Raw genomic sequence first — 13,839 nt, forward strand, 5'->3', positions numbered from 1 at the left:
CAGAGGTCTTGTAATTTGCCCCAAAGCTGAGGCACAGTTGTACCCAAATCTTGGTGATGCTAACACTCACTTGCTTCACTCTGTGTGAACGGTTCTCAGATGTGGCCCCCAGACCAGCAGCATCAGCCTCATCCTGGAACTGGTTAGAAATGCAAACCCTCAGGTTGCACCCCGGATCAACTGAACCAGATGCTCTGGGGGTGGGGCCAGCACCTGTGCTTTCACAGACCTTCCCGATGATTGTGACGCCTTGAGGACCATTGATCCGCACTTCAGCGCCTCTCAGAAAGCCCACGCAGAACTTCCGGTCTGACGGGTCTGTGACTCACTGCCGGGGACACGACGTGCCCCTTGACAGCTCGAGGTGCCTGAGCGAGCAAAACCTGCAGAGACAAAAAAAAATCAGTTGCTCGGCTGTAAAATTAGATATAACTCAAAAATCTCAGAGGAACTGATGGGCTCCCCTGGGTGGGGAGTGTGCAGACATAATTACAGTTTGAAAGTCAAGGCAACGGTGTTAAAAAGAAACTTCACCAACAGCTCCGACGTCACCTGCCCCCAGGCCACCTTAGCAGTGTCTGTGTTTGGGCAGGGCCATCCTTCCTGGTTTGCCATGGCTACAGGCTGTCTGGGGAAACAGGGGCAGTGGCTCTTTCAGATTTTTATGAGTAATATAAACATGTGGCTCAGGAAAACGGAGCTCTGGACTGAGCCACAGAGAAGCAGAAAGTGTGATGTAATGGGAACGTCCCCTGGCTTTTGAGCTCTCATTTCAGGTCTTCGCTCTGCAGACCGTTCTCTGTGTGAGCTCAGGCAACTCACATAAGCTCTTTGTAAAGTCAGGAACATGACAGCATCTACTTCTCAGAGTTGGTCAGGAGAACGAGACGACGCTTAAGGCAGTGTTTTGTAAAATGCAGTCGGGTGCATTGTTGTTGTTTAGAGCGAGAGTGTCATCCACTCTCCTACCCCCTCAACCTTCAGACTTCACAGGTAGATGCCTCCTTCCTTCGAAGTCCCCCTCTCGCTAGAGCTGGTGATTGATAACAGGTGTTCATCTGCTAAGTGAATCCTTGCATCCTCTGATCCCTCGTGGATCACACGGTGCCGTAAGAACATGCCAGGGCGGGCAGGGACAGGCCAGCAGGAGGAGGGATGTGGGAGCCTTTTAGGAAGTTTTCCTGCAGAGGAGCCCCATTGTTTTTCAGTCAGACAGGGGCACTTGGAATCCATTCTCACCACCACCCACCCGCTCCACTTATAGATGAGGAAACAGAGCCCAGAACGGGAAGTGACCTGCTCAAATAGCCTGTTTCTTTATGGGCTCCATTCTGAGAGGATGTGCCCCTGGGAGGTGAGAGCACCTGACCTGGGGCAAAAACCCATCCTCAGGGGCCAACGCATACCATTTCTCTGGTGCATTTACACATGACCAAAACCCGCTCCCAGGCAGAACTTTTTCTAGTTACATTGCATAACCAAAGCGTCTGCTAGATTGCAAGTCAACACAGGGGCTAGGAAAAGTCTAGAAATTTTTGAATGCAGAGCAGTTAGAATGTACCTGTAATCTCTGAAAGGCAGCCTGGTGCTAGAAAGCGTGCTCGCCTTGGGAAAACAAAGACAGAGCAAATTTCAGTACTCTTCCTCATCAGCATCATATCAGTAACGTGTTGGGTTCTTATCTAGTGTCAGGTGTGGTGCCAAGTGCTTTGTATGGATTATCTCATTTCATCCTTCTGAGTCCGTGGATTAAGTGTGAGTATTTCCCCCATTCTGAAGATGCAAGCACTGAAGCTTACTAACTCAGGGGTAAGTGATCTGTCCAAGGTCAAGTGGGCTGGCTGTTAACCCAGCCAGACTCCAGAGCTTGAACTCATGCTGCTCTGCTTTCTGAAAGGGCCACCCCTTCCAGGCAGGTGGCTTGGGCCCGATTAGTTCACCTCTCTGAATGTCACCTGCAAACATTCCAGTTAACAGTAATCCAGCAGACCTCACAGGGCCGTTGCAGGGATCAAAAAAGAAAATAAAAATCACTTTGTCCACCTACCACACACACAAAACTAGTTAATACTACTATTGCTAACTTACAAAAAGAATAAAGGACGCATTTATTGTAGGATGATTTAAGTGGGAATAAAGGAACAGGAGTAGGGCCAGAAAGCCTAGGGTAAAGCGGATTACTGCAACGGAGCCGTGAATAAGTTGGCTTGGAATTTCCCATTAGTCAAGGCAAAAAAAGAAAATGATGCTTTTCACAGTCCTCACTAGCTTATCAAAGAAGAAACAGCATATTATCAAGAAATACCAATTTCTTGTACTACATTCTTGGGATGATTTATTCCCTCGGTCCTTGTTCTATAAAGGATAATAAGCAACATCGTAGAGGCTGCTTATGGTAATGATTGTATAGAAATTTCAGGAAAGTTTTTTGAGTGACCTTCCTTACAAAAACCGAGGGCTTAATTGTCATTCTAGGAAGGTGCTTCAATGAGTTAAAATAATGCAGTCAATGCATGTGTAGCCTTCTGCTGCCTTCATAGAGAAACAGAATCTATCTGAAAAAGAGTTGAAATTTGATCTCGGTAACATGGAAGGATTTTAAATATAGAGGCTTTTCCTTGGAGGAGCTGGGTCCAAGATTTCTCTAAAACGATTCCATCTTCTGCCTCCCCGTATGCAAACAGAGGACTTCTCCAAGAGGACTGCTCTCAGCCTTCTTTAAGAGGGGTGCACATGGGGCTGCATGCAGAGGAGGGGGGCGCATCCAGTGAAGGCAAACCAAACATCAGCAGAGGGGTGTGAGGATTGGTGAGACAGATGAGACCAGGAGGAGGCAGGGTGGCTGCCCTTGGGCACCCAAGGACCTGTCAGGTGGGAGAGGGCATAGAAATAAGAGCAACAGGTAGAAACTACCCATAGACCCGTTGATTTTATCACAAGCTCAGGTAGTAATTACTCTGCCTTAGATGGACCTTTTGGATGACCCTCCTTCTGAGAAGGTAACTTACTTGTATTCCGATTTTCATGGCCATGACATCTGTGGGGGATTGGATGTTGAAAAGTAGCTAACTTGTAGGAAACAGTATCATCCCCCCCCCCCCCGCCTTCTCCCTCCAATGTGAGCTTTTGGAAAACAGTGTAGCACAGTGTCAAAGGCACGAGTTCTCCCACTAACTTCCCTGGGTTCAAACCCATCTGCTGTGTTTCCTGGAAACAACAGTAAACTTGCCTCTTGGAGTTAGACTAGGTGATCAGCTCCCTTCTCAGATCCATTCCCACGCCTTCCACCGCGGTGCTCAGTACCCAAGAGGCCGCCCTCTGTGGACTGTACCACCCAGCTCAGGGCCCTGTGACTTCCTCTGTGGCTCAGCCGATGGACGGTGGGATGAGGAGGGTCAGGGAACTTCTTACCTTCCAGGACCTCCACACAGTCCGCTCTCACTGAGCGCCCCCTCACTGGGGCAGTGGATGCTGCCCCCTCCGCCACAGCTCTTGCCTCTAGATCCTAAAACACCATGACCTTCCTTGCCCTTTTCCATTGTTGCACGAGCGGTTGTGATTCCCACTGTCCATCGTCTGTGGCTGCTGCCCCATCCCTGATCGTTCTCTTCATCCAGACTGCATACCTGTAAGAGTAAGTGTCTCCTTTCCTAAACTCTCTTCATTTATACCCTTTTTTTGATATTATAAGCTGCTTTATTTTTCCAAGATTCATAATATCTTTGCAAAGCATATGGCTGAAAATCCCCTACTGATAGAGCACTCTAGTATGGACCAAATCTTGTTGATAACAAGAGTGACACCTGACACAAAAGTATTTGCAAAACATTAAAGCACACAGCCCGGCAAGTGCCTGCCAGGCGCACTACGCAAAAGGAATGTCTTCTTAGCCCCTTTGTGGGGTCCTGCAGCCACCCCTGAGTTCCCTTGGGCTCCTTGGGTAGAAGGCGTCCTGTAAGCTTTTTTTACATCCACATAGCACCCCCGCCCCATAATTTTTGTATGGTTTTCTTCATCTTTTCCTCCACCCTAGCCATCTCGTCATACTCTTATCATCTCGTTGCTCAAATTCACATCCTGTATGGCCTTCTTATGTTCCTTGAGACACTGAGCCGGCCCCTATTGGTCTTTCTTTTGGCTTTCCTGGGCACATCAGCCCAGCTGGGTGCTTTCCTCCAGCCCTTGGTTTGCTGGCTGGCTTTCCCTCTTTTGGCTTTGCATCACACTCAGGCTTTTCCTTATCCTTTAGTACTTCCTCATCTTCTGTCCTTCCCTTGTCTCCTGACTTCCCCTTGTCTTCCCCAGTACCAGCTCCTCCTCGCTTTCCCGCATCCGGTGGCTGTCCTTTGTTTTGCATCTCTCCTCGATTCTCTTGCATTCTTTCCTTTTCTCTGCAAGGTTTTTCCATGTTAAGAAGCTCCTCCTTTTGCTGTCCTGCAGGGATTCTGGACGGGTTCCTCCTCTTCTCCTAGCCCAGCAGAGTGCTGGGAACAGCAATCTCACACTTAGTGCCTAGACAGGATGCGACACCTGTAAGTGCACAGTAAACGCTGGGGATTACTATGAGCAGCAGCAGCGGGGTGGTGGCAGCAGTGGAAGTACAGCCCAGCCCCTCGTTAGCTTCAAGGGACATACATAAGCTTTTTCTTATTTCTACGGTCTGAGCCATCCCAGAACAGGAAGCTCTACCTGATGAACCACTGGGTCCTCTGGCTGGAGCAGATTAGCTGAAAACCCTCATTTGATTTGGAGACACTAAGTAGAGAGGGGTTTCATCCTGAATGGAAAAAAGGACAGCTCAGGGTGGGACACCTCGTCAGACATGAACCCCGACCGCAGGTGCTGCAGCCCGAGGATGGGGAGGAGGCCCCCGGGAGGGAACCCCCGGGAGCAGTGGCTGGCTGAGAGGAGCCATCCTGGACCCAGGCAGGGACAGGCTCTCTGGGCAGCTGCCCCTGCGTTTGGGATGGGAGTTGCCCACCGTCGGTTCAATGGCAGGGTGACTCCTCCCCGCAGCACCCTAGGCCACTTGGAAGGAGACCCTTATTGGGAAAGAGATGAGCTCAGATATCTGTGCTTTGGAAGCAGAACGGGTACAAGTTGGGGACGCAGGGGTGAGGACACTCCTGTGGCTTGTAGAAGAACTTGTAGCTAAGTTGGCCCCAGAGGGACTCTGCTTCCATGAAGAGGATTCCCTGTCCCTGGAAGGTCCACTGTTTCAGAGCGAGGTTGTGCCAGTCACGGGCTGGGAGGGAGCAGACAGCGCGGTCTAAGCGGGTAATCAGTGCGGAGCTTGGATGCGGAGGCGCCTTCCGAGGGCGGGCGGGCTGGGGAGAAGCGGCCGTGCGCTGCGGCCACTCCGAGTGGCCCACCGCGGCCGACAGCGTGTGCTCCTGGTACAGGGAAATGTGGGGCGAGAGGCTGGCCGTGCCCCACGTCTCAGTCAGGTCCCTGGGGTGCACCCCATCAAGTGATGGTCCTTGGCTTCACGCAGGAAAGAATTCAAGAGTGAGCCATTGAGGACTGAAGGCAGATTTATTCAGAGAGATGCACAGTCCATAGACAGTGCAGGCTGTCTCAGAAGCAAGGGAGGCCATGGCCCAGGAGACAACACATTCCACAGGCAGAGTGTGGGCCGTCTTACTCAGCAGGGAGAGCGGCCCTGCGGTGTTAGTTTTTATGGGTTCAGTAACTTCATATGCTAACAAGTGGGAGGATTATTCCAACTACTCTGGGGAAGGGGCTGGGAGCCCCAGGAATGGGCCACCACCCACTTTTTGACCTCTGATGGTCAGCCTTTATGGCGCCTGTGGGAGGACCATTTAGCAGCTATTGTATTTCAATGAGCGTATAATGATGCTCAAGGTCCACTGGGAGTTGAATCTTCTGCCATCTTGGTGCTAATTGCTGGGTCATTCTTTTCATGGCTGTGCCCTGCCCCCCTCCCCCCTGCCTCACTCAGACTTCATGTTGGTAGTTTGACATCGGCCATTGATGGAGCATTGACGTCAAACACCACAAATCAGGCTTTTGAGTTTATTTTTGTTTTTGCTTTTTGTTTTCGGAGAGCTGATTTACCAGCACGTCACTATAAGAAGCATTGCAGGGCTGTTAACAGCTAGGATCTGTTACCACTTCTAGGCTTGAAAGAACTCGGGGAGGTAGCATTTCCCAGAAACTCCAGGCAAAGCACTGTGCAGGCAAGGCCTCTGGACAGGCACTGAGGTTTTTGATAGAGAGACAGATAAAACCCATGGTTACCCCACAGGGAAGGAGCCAGGAAAGTATTTACCTAAGTATGCTTTCCTTACAGCACTGCTCCCATTGGCCAAACCCAATGAGAACCAGAAGGCCAGGAAGCCGGCGGCTAGAAATCAGGCAGGCCAGTCTCCTGGGACTGGAGGGTGAGCGTTGGCGAGCAGATCTGGAGCAAAACCAGCAACCCTGCAGCTCCCCTGCTGGGGGGTTCCAGCACTGTGCTGAGTGGACATAGGGGCTGGCCCTGGGGAGTTTGAGCCTCTTGCAACCCAAGAGTCTATGATAACAGGGCAGGTCTTCCCAAGATCCAGGGTTTCAGGCAGGTGTTTAGATGCTCGAGGTGAAGGACAGGGTGTCAAGGAAGGCACAGAAAAAACTGCAACTGTATGGAAACCAGCTTGCCTGCCTCAGTCTGGCCCTGCACAGCCTAGCATCCACTTCAGACTTTGACTAAGGACCGCCCGTCTCCAGAAACACGGCCCTTGAGTCCTTTGGAATTCATAATGAATCCCTTTTCTTTGGCTTCCGCTGTTTAGCACATTTCAGACTAGAAAGGAAACATAAACATTTCCATGCCACATCTAATACAATTATAAGGCCATTACACATTCCGAAGCGCGAAACAGCTGTTTCGAAGATTCTTATTAGAATTTAACAAAGTTTTATTTGTTTGGGGGAAAAAAAGCCAATCTTTGAAATTATGATTTAATGAGACTATTAAATGTTCATCACCAAGGGGTTACTTACTAAAGTGGCGTGGAACTTGGCTATTTGGGTTCAGAAGAGGTTAACTGAACTTTTCTTCCCCACCCCAGTGCCACACACACACACTCACACGTGACGTGCACAGAAGAATAAATCCACACGTTTTGATCTAAACCTTCTTTTCTCCCGAGTTATGACCTTTTCTTTCAAGGACAAACTTCATAAAGCTAAATAGACCTAAACCCCAAATTTCTGTGGCTGAGTTGGCTTTTAAGTCAAATTCATGAGTCTATGTAAAAATACCTTGGCTTCTAAAAATTTATCTTCCCAGCACCTTTGAAGAGGGAACTGCTTGCCCTGCAGTTCCCCAAACGATGAAATGTCTGTGGCCAGCCCCAGTATTTGGGGGTCTAAATATGTAGGTTCTCATAGGTTTTATATTATTCCTTGTGAGATTGGGAAACTTTACACACCACCCTCTTTTCTGGGGTGGGATTAGGGGTTAAGGGGAAAGAAGGATTTTCGCCTGATGACCCACCAGTGATCTAATACAGATGTGTCATTTTGTCAGGCTGCAATGCTCTGGCAGTTAATCCACCAGCATTTATAATAATTGCTGTATCCTGCAGAAGCTGTACTGTGCCACAGTGTATCCCTGGAATTCATAAGTAGGTTGTTTAAATGCAAAATAATTATTAAGCACTCATTCTTGGAATTCATCCTGAGATAAGTAGCCCTTAAGAAAATGTCTAATACAAAATGACATTTGGGTTTTAGAATATGTAACCTTTTGTATTAATGGTATCCCAAGGTGTTTTACATAGTAATTGGATGGTAGTGTGGTAAGTATTTCAGTAAATGAAATGGTTCTTGGGACTGAAGTGGAGGTTTAGCTATTCTTGGATTTCAAGTTGGATTTCATTGACTACGGGGAGGTGAGGTGGAATGCCAGGCTGTTTAAAAGTAGCCCAAGGCCTTCTTGAAACTTCATGAAAAACAGCAGGAAGCAGAAGGGGTCTCGGAGGTAGAGAGGCCGAACCCTTCTGAGCCACCAGATAAGGCACTTGCGCACAAAGGTGAGCTTAGTGGCTCACACAGGGCTGGGGACCAGGTGTCCTAAATAAGAGGACCTGAGGCCTAATGTTTGTTCAGGGCTCCCATCTCAGCTCTACCAGGTCCTAGCATTAACTCAGAGGAAATGCCTTAATATTGGTGGGCCTCCATTTTGTCATCCACAATAAAAATAAGTCAATCTGCTAGAGTCAAGGGAGAGATAAATATATAGATATAAAACATATATATGTATATATCCACATATATATTACGTATATATGTAACAAATTCAGTTCCAGGCACATAGTAGGTGCTTCATGAATGGCGATGATTATTATAAATCCGTGTTGCCATAAATCTTTCCTGCTCGAACATTTTCAGTATCGATTTGCATCACTTAGCATATTAATGCTGTTATGCTTTACAATTACAAGTTATAATTAGGCAAATATGACTCATCCGACTTGCCATGTCCAAGTCTCAGCACTCCACCCGCACATCAAGAAACAAATCAGAATGCAATCAGATGCTGACTGGATACTAGATAGGAAGTTTATAATTTACTGTCTCACGGAAGATTACATTGTGCAAATGAATTGATCTCGTGTCAGTCACGGATGTGTTGAGGCTGGATCTACGTCAAGCAGGGAGAAGATGAATGTGGGTACTAACTTGACATGTTTGGTGGGGGAATGTCTTAAATTGCAATGGGTGGGTGTTAAAAAGTGCAGCCACACAGCAACAGGCTGGGAGAGAGAGAGACGGCCGGGCAGATTTGAACAGATAACACTCTGCATTTTTTGTACATTAGAATATACATTTATATATATATATATATATACACACACATATATATATGTGTATATATATATATACACATACACACACATACATATTCTTATATATTGACCACTACCACCCCCACTTAGATATATGGAAGTTCACATTTAATCCCTCAAAAATTAAGGATAATTATTAATTTTACCCAAGGAGTCACAACCAGAGAGTTCTTTGAAATGCCTCATCTCCCTAGTGTGAGTAAAGTATGATTTGACTCATTTTAAAATCAATTTACAAGTAAAATTTTCAGGAACACATCTGCTAGGTAAAGCAAGTTCTGCCAGTATCCTGTAATGAAAGTGACAGTGATATGTTCAGTTTTTATAATGGATAAAATTATGTGAGCAGAGAACATAATTATATCTTTTAGAAAGAGCATAGAAATACTTATAAACCTGGGCCTTAAAAATTACATTTTAAATTTCTAAATCAGTATGTGAAACTATCCAGCATTTACCTGTTTCTCCAGATTGGCCACTGTTGAGACACCGGGTGGGTCATCCCAGAAATATTTGGGGAAACCTACTAACGGCCGCATCCCGGGGGCTGTTAGAGAGATTGCAAACCCTCTGCATGCTGGTGACATAATTTAATCCTTCAACAGCTTTGTGAATAGAATGTCATTACCCCCATTCTACTGACGAAGAAATTAAGGCTGGGAGAAGTGAAGCAATTTATATAAGCTCACGAGCCTGGCGTCCTGGGCTGGCCTCCTACATTTTTCCTAAAACACACCGCTGCCTGCTCTCCTCCCACTGGCCGGGTTCAGAGCAGCGCTACCTCTCACCCCAGCTAGCACAGCATCTCCGCCTCCAGCTTTGTCCCAGTCTGGTCTGGCCTGTACATCGCAGTTCTGACCCTTCCACTCTCCGCTCAAAACTGCAAGTGGCTCCTTGTTACTCATGGACAAAGTCCAAACTCTAACGTGTATTCGAGATTCTCCACCATCTGTTCCCCATACATGTTGCTGCCCTTATTTTCACTGCTCCCTGCTTTGCATGTTTCCAGCCCAGCCGCGCAGTCTGATCATCGGTCTCTGTGAACGCCATGTATGTCACCTCACTGCTTGTTCCTGTGTCTCTTCTCCCTGAAATACCTTCCTTCCCTCTTCGTCTGGCTCCTGCTCACCCTGGGTTTCACCACCCAGGACCGTTCTCTGCCTTCCCCTGTCTCCCTCGGTGGGCTTTGGGATGCCTCCTCAGGGCTTTCATAATCCTCTGTTATCACCCTTGATGCATGATTTTGTGGGCGTGTGGTTGACTGGATGTGTCGTTCAACATCAGAGACTCTGTGATCATCTGTTTCCCCCCAGGGCCTAGCTCAGGGCCTAGCTCAGGGCCTGGTCCACATTAGGGACTCAATAAATATTTGCTGAATGGTTAAATGCATAACATGAGTGAATAATAAAACAGTCCAGGTCTCTTAAATTTAAGCCCAATTCTCTTCAATATGTCAAAGCTAAGTAGCAAAAGACAGTGACCCTCCCCCGGCCCCTGGACCCCAGCATCATACTTAAGAAGCTCACAGACCCAACGGGTGTGGGACACACAGACCCAGGACTAGAGAGAAATGGTGGCAATAGGGGTGGGCATCACGGGCTGATGGATTTCTGCAGCAGGTTCCCTCAGGAAGCGCCAGGGAGGAATCCTTCCTGCCGCTCCCTGACTTCTGCTGGTTCCCAGCAGTCCTTGGCGTTCTTGGTTTGTGGCTGCTGAGTCACGCCAGTCTCTGCTTCCGCGATCCCATGGTCTTCCTTCCGGTGTCCCTCATATGGCCTTCTTCTTGTAAGGATGCCAGTTGTTGCATTTAGGACTGCCCTAATCCAGCATGACTCGTCTCAGCTTAGCTAATGACATCTGCAGAGACCTCCTTTTTAAATAAGGTAACATACTGTTTCACATTCTGAGGTTCCGGTGGACATGAATGAGGCGGACCTCATTCAACCCCATAGAGGAGGTGTCTGTCAGTCCTTCCTACAAATGGTACAGTTTCCAGAGAGGTTACCAAGACCCTTCTTTACCCCAACCCCAAGCTCAGGTTGGAGTGTCTGCAGAACTTAGCTGGACTGGATGTCTGTCCCTCGCACCCCTAGTTTTCCCATAACTGGGATCCCAGGAACCAATGGCAGGCTTTCTCAGTATCAATCTCTTGTCTGGACTCCAGCCAACTTCATACCTCATCCTTCTGTTTGGACAATACTCTGAACTTCGGTCTAGTGGTACTTAGCATCTTCCTGCTGTTCCTCTCACAGACTGGCCTCCACATTTAGAGCAGCTGCAGACTCACCTCTGCATGTCTGTGCTCCCAGCCCTGCCCCGGCCCCCCTGCCATGACACCTGGCCTTGCCTCGGCTGCAGCCCTGATGGCGTCCCAGACCTGGCATTCTCTGCACTAGTCCCTCTCACCTCTCACAAAGCCCAGATCCTAACAAAGAAATCTCTTTTCCCTGAAATCATTTTCCCCTCCCCGAAGTTCCCTATGACTGTTGCAGATCTCATTTATAAATTGAAAAAGTCCTGATGACAAGTTCCAAATGTACGAACCCTTAAGCATCATAACCGGTTAGAAGGGAAAATCTTCTTGGTCGTCTTCCTCTCTTTAATACGTTTTCTGTGAGTCAATCTGCATGCTTCCCCCCAGGGCACCTCTTTAAAATAGTTGGAGTGGCAAAGGCAGGGTACTCAGCCATGTTGGTACAGTGGCTGCTGGCATGCTATACGGGAGACATGTGGATTTCATCTTCATTAGCACAGTACATACAGTCTTTTAAACACTGACCTGCTTATGAATGTGTGGTATGAAATCCATCTGAATATACTCTTCACCTAGAAAAAAAAAAAACCCAGCAAATTTCACACCAGTAACTTCTTCCTGTACCAGGCAATGGGGTGAGATGAGGTTCTGACAAAAATGGTAGGTATTACATAACACTCCGGTCTTCTAACAGATGCGTGCGCAGCTCTAAAATAGAAACGGGAAAGTGGTGCATTGTCTGCAGAGGCAAACTATTTGAGGGAGGATAGCAACATTCCTGTTGCCCACAATAGGAAAGTAACAAATAAGAAGAGGACGGAAAAGCTCCCCGCTGGGCATCTCAGCGTGATCTCAGAGAAAGGATGCTGGTTAGACATGATTTGGGGGCGTTTCAGTGGTCACGGGAGGAGCCTCCATCACCTTGAGGGGCCAGCTGCCTTTGGGTCAGGAGAGTCTGTCTCTGTGTCCAGAAGCAGGATCTTGATAGGCATGTTGTAAAGTGCACCATTCATGGAAAGGCTGTACTAGGTTGAATGGTGTCCCCCTGAGAATTCATGTCCACCTGGAACCTCAGAATACGGTCTTATTTGGGAATGGGGTCTTGGCAGATGTAATTAGTTTAAATGGGGTCATACTGGGTTAGAGGAGGTCCTAAATCCAGTCAGTGGCTGGTGTCCTGCTAAGAAGAAGGCCATGTGAGGACACACAGGGAAGACCATGAGATGACAGAGATGGACACTGGAGTGGTGCAGCTACAAATCAAAGATCTCCAAGGATCGCCGGGAGCCAGCAATGTGGTCATTTGTTACCGCAGCGCTGGGAAACTGATCCACCACCCAACCCATTTGTACAACTGGGTAAAAACAGGCTCTCTTGCCACTGCCCCCCATGAACATGCTGCCCCAAGCCACACAAGAGCCCTCTCTGTTCACCTGTCTGCCTTGCTCATTCCTGCCCCCAGACTCCTGGTAACACTCTCGACATCACCCTGTCCCCTTACCCACCACCAAGTTTAGTTCCTTCAAGACCTCACTCAAGGCCTCAGTCCTCATCAGGTCTGAACTGAATATTTGAGGGTGTCCTGCTTCTCCATGAATTGTTCAGACCAATTATTTGGTCTACCTCTGCTGTCGACTTTGACCCCTGTCCAAATTCCCACTGTTCCTCCAGACACCCCCTGCTCCCGCAACCCAGAGAAGGCTTTGCACATACAAGGGACACTCATGAATTTGTGCTGAGTGTGTGTCACATGACATACATGATGGGTCAAAAAGCCAACAAAAATTTGTGCAGCTTTTCACATAGCCTTGTGGGGCATGCTCCAGCAGCGGAATGCAGTTCCCCAGCCCTTGGAGAGATAATTTTCCTAATAGACTTTATTTTTTAGAGCAGTTTGAGGTTCACAGCAAAAAGGTACAGAGATTTCTCATATATCCCCTGCCCCCACACTTACATAGCCTCTTCCATTTTCAGCATCCCCCATCAGAACAGTACATTTGCTACAATCGATGAACCTATATTAACACATCACTATCCCCCAAAGTCCATATTTTACATTAGTGCTCACTCTTGGTGTTGTACATTCTGTAGGTTTTGACAAATATATAATGACATGCACCTATTATGATACCAGACAGAGTAGTTTTAGTGCCCTAAAAACCCTCTGTGTGCCACCTATTCAGCCTTCCTTCCCACTGTCCCTTGGCAACCACTGATCTTTTTACCGTCTCCGTACTTTTGCCTTTTCCATAATGTCTTATAGTTGAAAACACCAGCATGTAGGCTTTTCAGATAGGCTTCTTTCACTTAGTCATATGCATTAACGTTTCCTCCATGTCTTTTGTGGCTTGAGAGCTCATTTCTTTTTAGCATGGAATAATATTCCATCATTTAGATAGAGCACAGTTCATTTCTCCATTCACCGGCTGAAGGACATCTTGGTTGCTTCCAAATTTTGATGATGATAAATTAAGCTGCTATCAACATCCACTGGTGTGCAGGTTTTTGTATGGACATAAGTTTTCAACTCCTTTGGGTAAATACCAGATGACCGCAATTGCTAGAGTATATTTGGTTTTACAAGAATAGCCGAGTTCTCCTCCAAAGTAGCTGTACCATTTTGCATTCCTACCAGGAACCAATGAGAGTCCCTATTGCTCTACGTTCTTGCCAGCGTTTGGTGGTGTCAGTGTTCTGGGTTTTGGCCGTTCTAATTGGCAGGTGATGGTA

General features: G+C 47.6%; 1 pseudogene; it reads right to left on the reverse strand.

The window, feature by feature from the left end:
* Window positions 1-3,865: 3,865 nt before the first annotated feature.
* LOC140692295 (transcription elongation factor A protein-like 2) lies at window positions 3,866-4,484 on the reverse strand (annotated as a pseudogene).
* Between the last annotated feature and the right edge of the window lie 9,355 nt (window positions 4,485-13,839).

This window comes from Vicugna pacos, unplaced genomic scaffold (assembly GCF_048564905.1).
Source record: "Vicugna pacos unplaced genomic scaffold, VicPac4 scaffold_1, whole genome shotgun sequence".
In the NCBI taxonomy this organism is placed as follows: domain Eukaryota; kingdom Metazoa; phylum Chordata; class Mammalia; order Artiodactyla; family Camelidae; genus Vicugna; species Vicugna pacos.